We start from the raw sequence: 12,329 nt of genomic DNA on the forward strand, positions 1-12,329 counted from the left end.
TTGTCATTCGTACAAAGAAATGTTAACATTAGAGAACATACTGTGAAAAGAAAACATATACAGGATTCTGTAAATGTGAACAGTTATAAACACAAACAAAAAACAAAAAAAACACAAATAATTACAGTACTCTAGGCCTACACACACACCAACACTGAATAGTTCAATAACATAGTTCTGTACCTGTTTTCCCTGCGAAAGGTTTGGATGATGGAGGAGACTGTGGACCGAGGCACATTAGGCTGCACTCGGCGACCTGCCTCTGCCATTGTGAGGCGATGGTTTATAACGTGGTCAATAAGGGTGGCCCGGATTTCATCTGGGACATCATGGTGCCTCCGTGCTCCTCAGCCTCTTCCCCCTATTCCTCCACGCATTCTCACTCCTCCTCTTCCTCTTCTTCTTCCTCCTCTTCCTCGAGCAGGAAGTTGCTGTTGTACTTGGCGAGGTGCTTCCATGTTCACACTGCAAATGAAACTGGCCCCAGGCCAAGCTCTGTCTATATACTTTTGGCAGCAGTCATAATCATAGACAACACCTGTCAGGTATCTAAAAAACCTGCTTGATTGGTCATCTGAGATGTGGGAAACTGCTCCTTCGTTAGTTCTAATTTCACCTGATTGATTGTCAAGTACTGTCATAACTTTATCAAATGTTCCAAGATATTCTTTCATGGTATTATATCTTTGACTAATTTTGACAGTTGAACAGACAATTGTGCATATGATGACTTACACAATGAAACCATGCTGATATGTTTTGGAGTGAGTAACCATTTCACTGAAAAATCAACAAATCAGTTTAGATCGCCAAGATCTATTTATTTGGAAAATGTGCTAAATGTGGGCTCATTGTGCTAACTGTAGCTACTTGTACATAATCATTTGAAAAGAAGCACAGAGTCACCTGAGACATGTACTAAAGCATTTGCAATTTGATAAAACCAATGAAAAATGACATTCTGTTGTGAACAATTGCAAGGTGGTTTGGAGATTTGTCCATGTTATTTTGAGAATGTCATCTCAGTTTCAAGAAATGAGCCAAACCAATCGAGAAAAACTGTAACAGGAACATCAACTGGAGAAGAAGTACGAAGAAAAGGGGGGGGGGGGGGGGATAAACACTAGGAATAAATGTGTGAAGATCTCCAGCAAAAAAATAAAACTGTCTATGTAAGCAGGAGGAGAAGAAACTGTAGGAGCAACTAAACACAGAGCTGCGGTTTGGGGAAGGCCTCGAAGGGGACTGGTGGTTGGTCCCGGGCCTGGTAAATCACCATGTACTAAATAGAAGTGAAGAAGTGAAAGAACTGAAAAGGGCTCGGAGGGTGGGGCACAGTGTATCTATGGTTATATGCATCAAATAGATATGGATGAATTAAAGGCAATGTTAGGAGAATTCATTCAAGTTCATCAAGTAACAAAAAAACTCCTGTTTGTAGTTTTGTTTTAGGTTTTCTCTTTAAATAATGTTTTAAAATCAAATCAATTCACAGACTTACAGCAATATTTTTCACTTCTTTCCCTTCCTCACTCTGAAGTCACATTACATTCATTCAGCCAACTTGTGTGCTCCAGGCTGTAGAAGTGCATCTTCGGTTCAGCCGGTAGTATTTGAAACCCATCTTGGAAGAACCCTGTCTAGTAGCTTTTCTGTAAAAGACAGAAAACAAAAGAAACATGGATGACTATTTAATTGAGCATGAAAGTGAGAAGGCAGTCAAAAAGCAAAGATGAACATAATCAGGGACATGTGGAACTGATGCATAATGGGTTGTTGTGACTAAAATTTGCACTTTCCGTGGATTTCGGTGATTGCTAAAGCTTCCAGTATGTTTACATGCACAAGCAAACAAACAAACAGTAACAAAGACCACATTCACAGAGCAGAGTTGATTACATTTCAGCCAATAAACGTAGTTGTAAACTTCACTTAGCAGAATTCTTCCCTCGGTCATTTATAACTCCAGTAAGATTTGAAGTTAACAATCCTTAAACGATATCACAGAAATGCCTTTTTATAGTGATAGAACCAAGCTGTCAAATATTTTCCATATATTTGTAACAATAAAATTCTGAGTAGTTTTCAACACCACGAAAATTGATAAAGTCCTTATTCTAACTTAAAAAAATAGAGGTACAAAGAACTTAATATTTTAAAAATAAGTCTCTTTAGTCTTCTACCATATGCTGACAAAAGGCTTTTAAGGATTTCTCTGATATTTTTTGAAACTTTTGAGTTTAAAGAGGATCCAAAATATTCTCAGATGCCCTTATTGCAGCACACAATGCTTCTATGATCCTTTATTCAATTTTACATCTTTGCATACATCCAGAAACGTTACTCTGTTTTCCTTCCTTGTGTCTATTTGTATAACTACTTATGCACAGCTGAGTTGGGGGGCTGAGTGTTGCTGCAGGGGGTCCGTGTGCACCAATGCCACCCCTCTGACACCAGTCTGCCATTGTGCTCCTGTCATGATCGATCATGTCCTCCAAAGACTGGCCTTGTCCTGGAGGGAGGAGACCAATCACACGCCTCATTACCCAGGCTTGGTTACTCCTATGCGAAGTAGTCCCAAGACACCCCAGCCTGTTGCTGTCTGGAAAGAAGTAGGAAGAGTCCAAATGTGTGTGAGGGGTATAGAAAAAGAGAGAGAAAGATAAAAGATTAGCAGGATGATGTCAGGGAAGGCAGCAGAATCAAACCGGAAATTGAAAAGTAAGCCTTTACAGCGAATAACCCAAAAAGTTTCCGATTGACTGAGTAGACCCTAAGAGCATCTAAACATACTGAAAATAATAATTTAGTTAAAGTTACACTTTCTGTGCCCTCTGAGCAACCATCCTCTATTTTTCAACCACAGCCAGGAACTCTCATTGTTTTGAAATGGCTCCATCTGGCAAGGTTTCACTGACCAGGCGAGCTGAGGGTCGTTCCCCTAGCAGCTGGCTAAACTGCCCAACCGCTTTTCTGCTCAGCCCGGCGACTAACCGACACTCTCTGGTGGCTTTGCTGCTCAAACATACACAAACACGCACACACACAATGCTGCACAAGGCTAACTGTCCACTGGCCTGCCAGTCTTGAGGTCAGCTGGCTTGAGTTGAGTTTGGGGGGGTGTATGCTTGAAGGGTGGTGTGGGGCAAGATGGGTGACACCATTTAGCCCTTTGTTATATGCCAAAGAGAAGGAGTGTTACATGTGTACTGCAAAGAATTTAAAATGATCTTTGGGGGAAAAAATGACAAGTGCTTTAAAGCTCTATGTTTTGATTGATTGTGATCATTCATTTATATGGTTAACTCAACAGCTGGCCCTTAAGAACTGAATGCAGGTTTCATTATTTGTGTGTGAGGGTCTATGCTGCGCTAAAAAGCCTGCCAGTGCCGCCAATCAACCCCTTTGAATATTGATATGCTAATGACGAACAACACAGGGAACAATGCTTGAATGCTACCACTGGAAAGCGGTACAATGGCACTCCAGTCAGGCTCTGACACTTTTACCACCCAACATGTGTCCCTAGTTTCATGCTCAGACAATAAAGGCCAACAACTGTCTGTCCATTTATACAGGGGATTCTGTTACTCAGTGCGGATGCACTGTCTGGGGGTCCTGACTGGTTACATTGTGTTTTAGCTGTCTTTGTCCAAGATGGGAAACATAAGCATTGTAGAGCAATGATAAGCCACCCCAGAGGCAGACATAATGCCTACGAAGTCAGAGGTCAAACCTTTCAAGCAGAGCCGAAGCTTGACCTTGCGCGTCATTCCAGATGTTGACCTGCCTCAGGGATCTATCTGGTTTGTAGGTGGCATTTTTTGAGAGGAAATCAGAAGTTTTAAAGAGCTTACCAGTTATCTAAGCTTTAAAAGGGCAGGTTATGCCCATCTAATCAGGTTTGTTAGCCCAGATGGGAGATCCAAACTATGCATATTGATATGTTTTGATCAAAAGAAGCATCCTTGCTGCCAAGCATACCATCTATAATCCAAGGGTCCTGTTGGTAGATTCTTCTTTTTTTCTATCAGAACATCAAATATATCATGTGTGTGATGTATGTGTGACTGAGATTTGGTATTTTGTGCAGGGACAGGAGAAGCTGAGGATGGAACCAGCTGATACAACACCTGAACCACATCCTTATAAACGTGAATAGAGTACCACTTATTAAATCTCCTCACTCTATCACTGTCTTATCCTTTTATATTGCAATAACTAGATGGAAAGTAGAGAGTGAAACAGTGATTAGTGGCTATACGAGGCAACAGCGACCTTGGATGATGCTCGTAATCACTCTACTGCAAAACGAATGTATTTATTATTAGTAGTTTATTTGCTGATTAATTATACTCCATTTCAGAGCATACCAGACAGCCATCCTGCCATTAGTATTGCATGGGTCAGCCATTTTAAAGCTAGCATTTATCATTATGTCTCTGCACTATTAGTTGCTATTATTACTGAGCTTGTAGGGACACAGTAAATGAGTAAATGAGAACCAATTAAACGAACTGTTCAAATGACACATGATTTGCCACTCTTTCCTCAACCACTGCTTGTGTGTTTCTTCATATGACAGAGGATTTGAAACTGAATTCAGAGTTGCCTCTGACTAACAAACTAATGGTTAAAGATGGATGTTTGTATACCTCTTGTGAGTGGAGGACATAATGTGTTTTTCTTTTTTTGTCTTTCTTTTCCACTGAAGGGAGGGGGTGGGGTAGGTGCTTGTGGTCTAAACATTACGGATAAGGGCCCCGGCACACGCCTGCATGATGTTCGGTAATCCTACAGTCTCAGACTCATGACCCACTTTCTTGGAGAAACATGATGGAGCAGCAGCCTCCTCTTACCCATGAGGAGCCTCCAGACGCGGGGTGGAGGGGTGGAACAATCCCCCCTACTCTGTCAAGACAAAGGAAAAGGCAGACTCCTGTAAAGTCTCCCAAAAGCCAAATAAGAGGTTCAGGAACACTAATACCCAAACCTGATGCTCTTATTAGTTCAATCTGATGAATAATTCAGAGGATGTGCCACTTTGTTTCCAGTCCGGAAAAATAAAGGAAAAAAAAATCTGTTAGTTGAGGACTTTATATATTTTTAGGTGGTTCTGCTGATACGCTTAAGATTCTTTGTGAATATCATGTTTTTTCAGGAAACCTTTGTAAAAATGTGCATTTATGCAGACGATGTTCTATTTTACTGGAAGATTTAAAATTTAAGTCGGTCAGTGGACCAAAGTGGCAAATACAGCCGCTGAGTGATCTTGGCCTTCATGTCAGATGGTTCTTCTTGAGAAGATTCTTAATACTTCATGCTGATCTGCCAATTCAATGTAGTTCTTTTGTTAACTACATCAGGAAATGGGAAGACTTTAAAGCAAGGATCTCAGCCATTTCCTAATTAAACTACTGAATTAAGCAGAGATCATCCACCGATACAAAGGAAATGAAATGAAAAGAACAGCTTCTCCACTATTATGTCTCATACCTTGGAAACATGCTGACCGACATCATGGCACGCGCTGAAGGCAAATAGGTCAACAAATGCTGCATTATGCATTAGATCATATCACCACCATACTTCTTATTCTTTTTATTAACCATCACCACCCGCCCCTGCTCTTGCTTTTTTGTTGCTGAAAACACACAGCTCTTACTTCTCTCTTTATCTTAATCCCTGGCAGACTTTAAGTGTCTGGCATCGAGGCAAAATCCCAAACTGCAGAGGAGCGTGTTTGGAGACCTAATCCCCTTACCCATAGACTCGAGTTGCCCTCAATTCACCTCTCCCAAAGTAGGCCAAGAACAAGGAGCCACAACAGAGAGGCAAGCGGCTTCACGAGGCTCAGTATTATCACGCGTCCCGACAGACAGGCATGAATGACACATACGTTGGCACATGCACACAGACGGATACATGGACTGATGGTGTATAAGCTGGTATACAGTACTATATAGACACATATGTGACAAGCTGACACACAGACACACCCAGATGCTAACCTGAATCATTAGACTTCTTCGACTTCTTTTATGTTCTTCAACAGTCAGATTTCAGTGTTTCAATCATCCAAATTGAATCATCTCCATATTCTGTTTCAGCTGATTAGATGATGACTTTCTGTGTACAGCTTACTGGGTCTTATTCTTAGCAGAACAGGAGGGGCTCAGTATTAACTGTTTACACAAATCAATAGTGTTCCAGATCATATCCTGCATGCAAGCGACGCTGTCCACATAGACAGTAGGTGTAAATACTGACATGTCTGCCTTGGACAATTATTCTTTGTTATTCAGGTTATTATTGACTTAAACATATGCATAGAGGTCAATACAATACCTCAAAGTCCCCTAAAAAAGTAGATTTGTGACATCTGTAAATAGTCAATGGTGCAAGACCTCAATACTTGAAATGTGCAATTCACTTGTATTTTTATTTTTATTCCTATTTATTCTATTTATCCCCTTTGTATATTTTATTTATATCTGTCTCTGTATTTATATAAGTGTGTGTGTGTGTGTGTGTGTGTGTGTGTGTGTGTGTGTGTGTGTGTGTGTGTGTGTGTGTGTGTATATATATATAACATTCTGTAATTGTAACTTCTGTCGGTGCTGTGCTTTTTGGAAACCGAATTTCCCAGAGGAACCCACCTGAGGGATTAATAAAGTTCTATCTTATCTTTTTTTTTTTTTTTTCAAAACTTGTATATGTGGCTTTTTGCTATTTTATTCCACTTGTGGCCAGTGACACTGGGATTTGCAAATTTAAATATGATTTAAGTGATGGCAATAAAATAAACATTTAATGTTCTGTGAAATATGCACTTCTTTGTTCATGTAAATCAAATATATGGCAAATGCATGGAAGCTAATCATTTAGCTGTCACTATCCTCAAGCTGCATGCCAGTAAACAAATGTGATTCCTTTTTATTAGGCACAGGAAACCTGGAAGAACACCGATGGAGACTTATGCACAAAAGCGTGATTATTGTTTTAACATATCATGACTACAGTTTAATGTGGTTTGCAATTTCTACCATAATAACTGAGTAAACTCAGACCTGAGAGGAATGAACAACGCTGCCACCCCTTGGCTCTTTGGAGTAAATTTACTCAGATGTGTTCGAAATCTAAGCAGTGGTATTGGCCGTGTGTGCATGCCTTATACCAGTTGACCACATGCTGCAACTTCAAATAAAGCAAATGAGTAAATATCAAACTATGTAAATAACAGTTGCCACCCTTCATGCATACATTATCTATAAACGGTATTGTCAAGATACAGTTGATGATTTCATGATTTTATAGAAATCACGTATGAAATAGAGAGGCTTATCGGTGTATTCTTCAATATCAGGTTCGGTGGAGACTAAAGAATTGTCTTGGTGTTCAAAGAGGTTTAAGAATGGAGCTAAGAGACAAGACGAGCTTGATTTTGAGTATTATTTAAAGGCTTATCCATCACTTTTCCCATTTCTTACATCCTTCCCCCCTCCTTTACTTCATCTTCTTTAAGTTCCCAGGCTGATTTCAAGAGATTATGTCAGATTTTCACATTATGTAAATTGTTTTATCCTTCTCATTTATCCTTCCTCACACAGTTTTATTAAAATAATGCTTTATCACTAGAACCAAACTTGGTAGAAAATAGGCAATTTACTGTAATGTACTAAGTGAATGTGTTGTGTTTGGGCAAGACACTAACTCCAAGTTGCACCTGCATTGGATGGCACTGAAAATTCGCCCACTTTTCTTTCCATCATGGTAGCTGAGATAGCTCACAGAAATGCAGACAGCCTAGAATAAGTATCTGTATTAGTGAATATGAACAGAAGCTCCTTCTTGGTGGCAGCATTTTTTGCCCCTTGAAGGGAGGGATTATGTAATCATTTCTGTTTGTTTGTTTGTCTGTCTGTCTGTTTGTTAGCAGTTTAGCATCCACAGTTGTGAAGATATTATTTTCAAATTTTGTGTGATGGTAGATGCCAATAACAGCTGTTAATTTCAGTGAAAATTGAGTCAAGGTCAAGGTTACACTAAATGTTTTTAAAAAACCCTCAATTATGGACAGTCTTAAAACCTCACAACTATTTAGTATGCCTTGCGGGACACGAGTACCTAGGTTGGCTAAGCATTTGACCTTGACAATCATTGTTAGCACCCAAGATCAAAGGTGACCTTGAACAAAATTTCAAGAAACCATATTGAGTAATGTATCATATGAAAGGGTACAGAGAGAGCTGGATATCACAGTTTTTATTTATTTTCGATATGACACCCTACACGGCACAAAATCACACACTGCATGAATATATCTTCCAATCTCACATTTTTACATCTTGTTCTTTCTTGTTTATCCAGAGCCCTACCACTGTGAGCAATGGCATGCTCCCTGCATATTCCTGTGACAGCACTGCTCCTATGTCTGGACCACTAGCATGTGTACCTATAGCGACTTGTATCTAGCATTTGTATCTGTTAGAGGGTGATATTAAACTAAACTTAGAATGTCCAAAGGTGTCCATCTAGACCACTTACTTTTCTCCTTTAATTGATGGACGGATGAAAAAAGCTTTTCACAATGGCTATCCCAACAAAGGTACCTCATTCTGGATCTTTGGCACTGCCATGAAGTGACTCAAAGGATGAACCAATGCTGTGTCTACACATAAAATACAGCAAACTAATTTTAAATTGTATCTTTACATAAAAAACATGTCATTTGTTGCCATTTCTTCAGTTGAATCTAAATGTAAAAGATGACATAGTGTGACAGGCATGAAATAGCATTTTTGCACAAACAAGGCCATTCCCAAAGAGCTATTAGTGGAAAACTTGGCATTTCTCTGTATCGTGTGCAGTGTGTTCTTAAAAATGAACACGTACATGACAAAAGATAACAAGGAAGAAGTAGCAGACCTAAAAAAATATCTATAGCTGAGCTGAAAATATGAAAGCGGTATCTGAAAATCATGCCCCTAAAGAAAAAGGAAAACATCCAGCAAAAATCAGGTGATTCATCTACTGTTCCCTGGAGCCTCATCAGGAATGGTCTCAGTGAAAAGATGGCTGTCAAGAAGCCATTCTTAAGCAGGGAAAACAGGGAGGAAAGGTTGAGGTGTGCCCAAATTACACAACATCTGGACTAATAGCAGGTCCAATACTGTGTAAATTTTGGTTTGGTTTGGTTATTTGGTTCAAATAGTCATCGATATGCATGAAGGTCAGGAGAGAGATACAACAGTGAGAGTCTACAGTCATCTGCAAAACACAGTAGAGCCGGTGATGTTCAGGATCTTGTTAAAATTGACAGAATTATGAACACAGAACACATGTAGCATCAGATTTTGATCCACCAGGCAATATCATCTGCAAATCATGTGACTGGTAACGACTTCATGTCCTTTTGGTACAGATTCACAACCTGATCCTACAACAATGGAAAATGAGCAGGACAGAGATAACCTAATATGTACAGGCATACGGTTTGGTTTGTTATTTGTTTGGCTGCCTTACTAAAGAGAAACAAATTTAAGTTGCTCCCTTTAAATCTAAAAATCAGCTTACCTCAATCTCATTGTGATTCTGTTGCTCCTTTTTGTCTGTAATGAGCTATTGCATGGGTGGCCCATGGATGAGATCCAACTGAGGATTAAAGCAAAAACACACCAAAAATGTAAAACAAGTGAGAACAGAAGAAAACATGTTTTTTGAGTGGTGAGAAAATGGAAATTAAAATAGCTCCCATGGGGAGCTTATTATTATCTGAACAGTCAAATGGCAATTCATTAAAATAAGTGGTTCCCACCGCCATAATATCAAACACAAACAAATAAAGCACACTCTGAAGATTAGTGGCTTTTCCTTTGTTCCCCAGAATAATTTTATCGCTTTTAGTTTGGCAAAGCAGAAATTTAGAATAACAAAATCTTTTGATCTAAAACTGAGATGACACTGGGCAAAATGTGTGAATTTATTCATAGAAAGTCATAATATTAATTGCATGATGACACCGCATCACCATATGATCGCAAAAAAAGTATTAAAACAATTTTCATCAAACGAGTAAAATGAAATAAGACAGAAATAATCAAATAGCAGATTAATCATTTAAAACAATATAATATACTTTATATAAAAAATGTAGGATTTGTCAGTGTATTCTTTTTTTTTTTTTTACACTTTCTTTATAGATTCAACAAAAAATCTGTAATCTCTGATGATTGAAATTATTTAAGATATCTGACATCTTAACATTTATTCTGGTGGTCAGAAATGCTTTTCTTTTCATGATGGATGAAGAGGACTGGATGTGCACAGATGTCTACACTCTGTATGCTGCTGTTATTTTCACATAGAGTTTCTAAATCTTCCTATAATTGTAATATTCCTCTTGGTGTATTAATATAATAGAAGATCTTTGAGGGGTGCACACCAACCAAATAACAGCACTGTAAACATCACAGCACAACAGCTGTAGGGCTGTGTTCAAAAGGAAATGAAAGAAAATCCCTCGATAAGACAGCTAAGTGAATAATATGATATTATCTTGCATAGCTTGTATATTACAAAGCAAATTGTTTACACACGCAGACTTAATCACATACAAAATTAGTTTAATATTGGAAAAAAAAAACCCACATCACAGACTGACTACTGAATATCCGTCTGTGTTATTGTACAGCAGTATATTTATTATATAGAGTAACTGTCTAACTATGCTGAAATATCTTCAGCCATGTTAAAGATCACTGTTTTTTGTTGTTGTTTAATTGCATGCATTCTTGGTTTTCCTTGGGATATAAATCCAGCTTTATTCCTGCTTGTCTTTCACCAGTACAATGCTGCCCTCCTATGGTAAGGTTTAGTTTTTTTTTTGCAGGGATCTTTGTATATTTGATACGAATCAAATTTATAACAAAAGCTTGCAGTGTTGAGGGATTTGCTTTTAAAATTCAAAATACATTAGACAAGACTAAACTAATATTTTACTGTTCTAAGCTGCTTAACAGAACACCTTATGCAACACCAGTGTACAAGTGTGTTATTAGAACTTGGAAGATTGGCATGAAAACCATACGGCTCTTACCTACACGGTCACATATAAAAAGAGAAAAACAATCATATTTTATATCTGTGACATTGACAGCAAAGTAATTTAACAGATGTATGTACGCTGCTATTGTTAGTTCCCATCAAGCACAGAAAAACAACCTCCTGGTCTTCTGCACGAGTATTGTGTGGATCAGTTTAATTTAATCTAATACTTCTTATTTCCTGTAAAAAATGACTCCCCCCCCCCCCCCCCCATATTCAGAACACATATTTTGTGGAACATGAGGGTATTTGCAGAATTAGCAGGTATTCTTTGCGTTGTTTTCATTATTCTGTGTTTTCTGAAAAAAAGGGCATCATACCAGCAATACATTTAATGGTTTCCTCAGTCATATTTAGTGATACAGATGAAGGAGAACCAAATACATCCAGCCATCCATCCACTCTTCCACCCACTTTCTTATCCTGGTATCAGTAGGGTGCAGAGATGAACTTGCTGGCCATTGTCCTCAGGTTTCCCAAGATGCTCTAAGTCTCCTGCTGCACTTTTCACTCAGTCATGAACAACACTCCAAATTACTGAAAACCCTCCATGTGATGTGGCATAACATAATGTGGGCACTCCACCCTTTTCAGGCTAAAATCTATGGATTCAGATATAGAGGAACTAATTCTCATCCCATTTGCTTTTATTTTTACTGGGTGGGCTGTAGATCATGGCTTGTGGATCCCCACAGGATAAAAAAAAATCACTGGAAATGGACACCCTCTGGCCCTTTGTTACACATAAATTGTGTTGTGCTCATAAAAGTTGTGGTAGTGTCCACATGAAACAAGTCTGACTTGTGGAACAATCCTTGAACGGGTAAAGATCCTCCTAGTTGAAACCTCCTGGCTTTAATGATATTTTTAACTGAAAATCAACTGTTATAAACAAGTGCAACACACCACTACATTCCTGCTTAAAAAAATCTCGAAAGTATAGTTGGTGACAGAAAAACAACAGTGTGTCAAAATTTTACTTACAGTTTGGAGCACTTTTCACAACCATTGCCATTGGTGATTTTCTTCAAATTGCTGGGATACCTAGCTGTTCCAGGGTTATACTACCACCAATTCAACTGACTGTGACACTGCATCAGTCCATTATCTGGGATTAAATTGTCTTGACTTGCTGTGTACAAGGTAACCAATGAGATGTTTGGATCTGTTAATGAGATGCAGTGACAGTTAAAATATTTCATGATGCGCTGCAGCACAGGAAC

This window comes from Astatotilapia calliptera, chromosome 7, assembly GCF_964374335.1.
Source record: "Astatotilapia calliptera chromosome 7, fAstCal68.1, whole genome shotgun sequence".
Lineage (NCBI taxonomy): Eukaryota > Metazoa > Chordata > Actinopteri > Cichliformes > Cichlidae > Astatotilapia > Astatotilapia calliptera.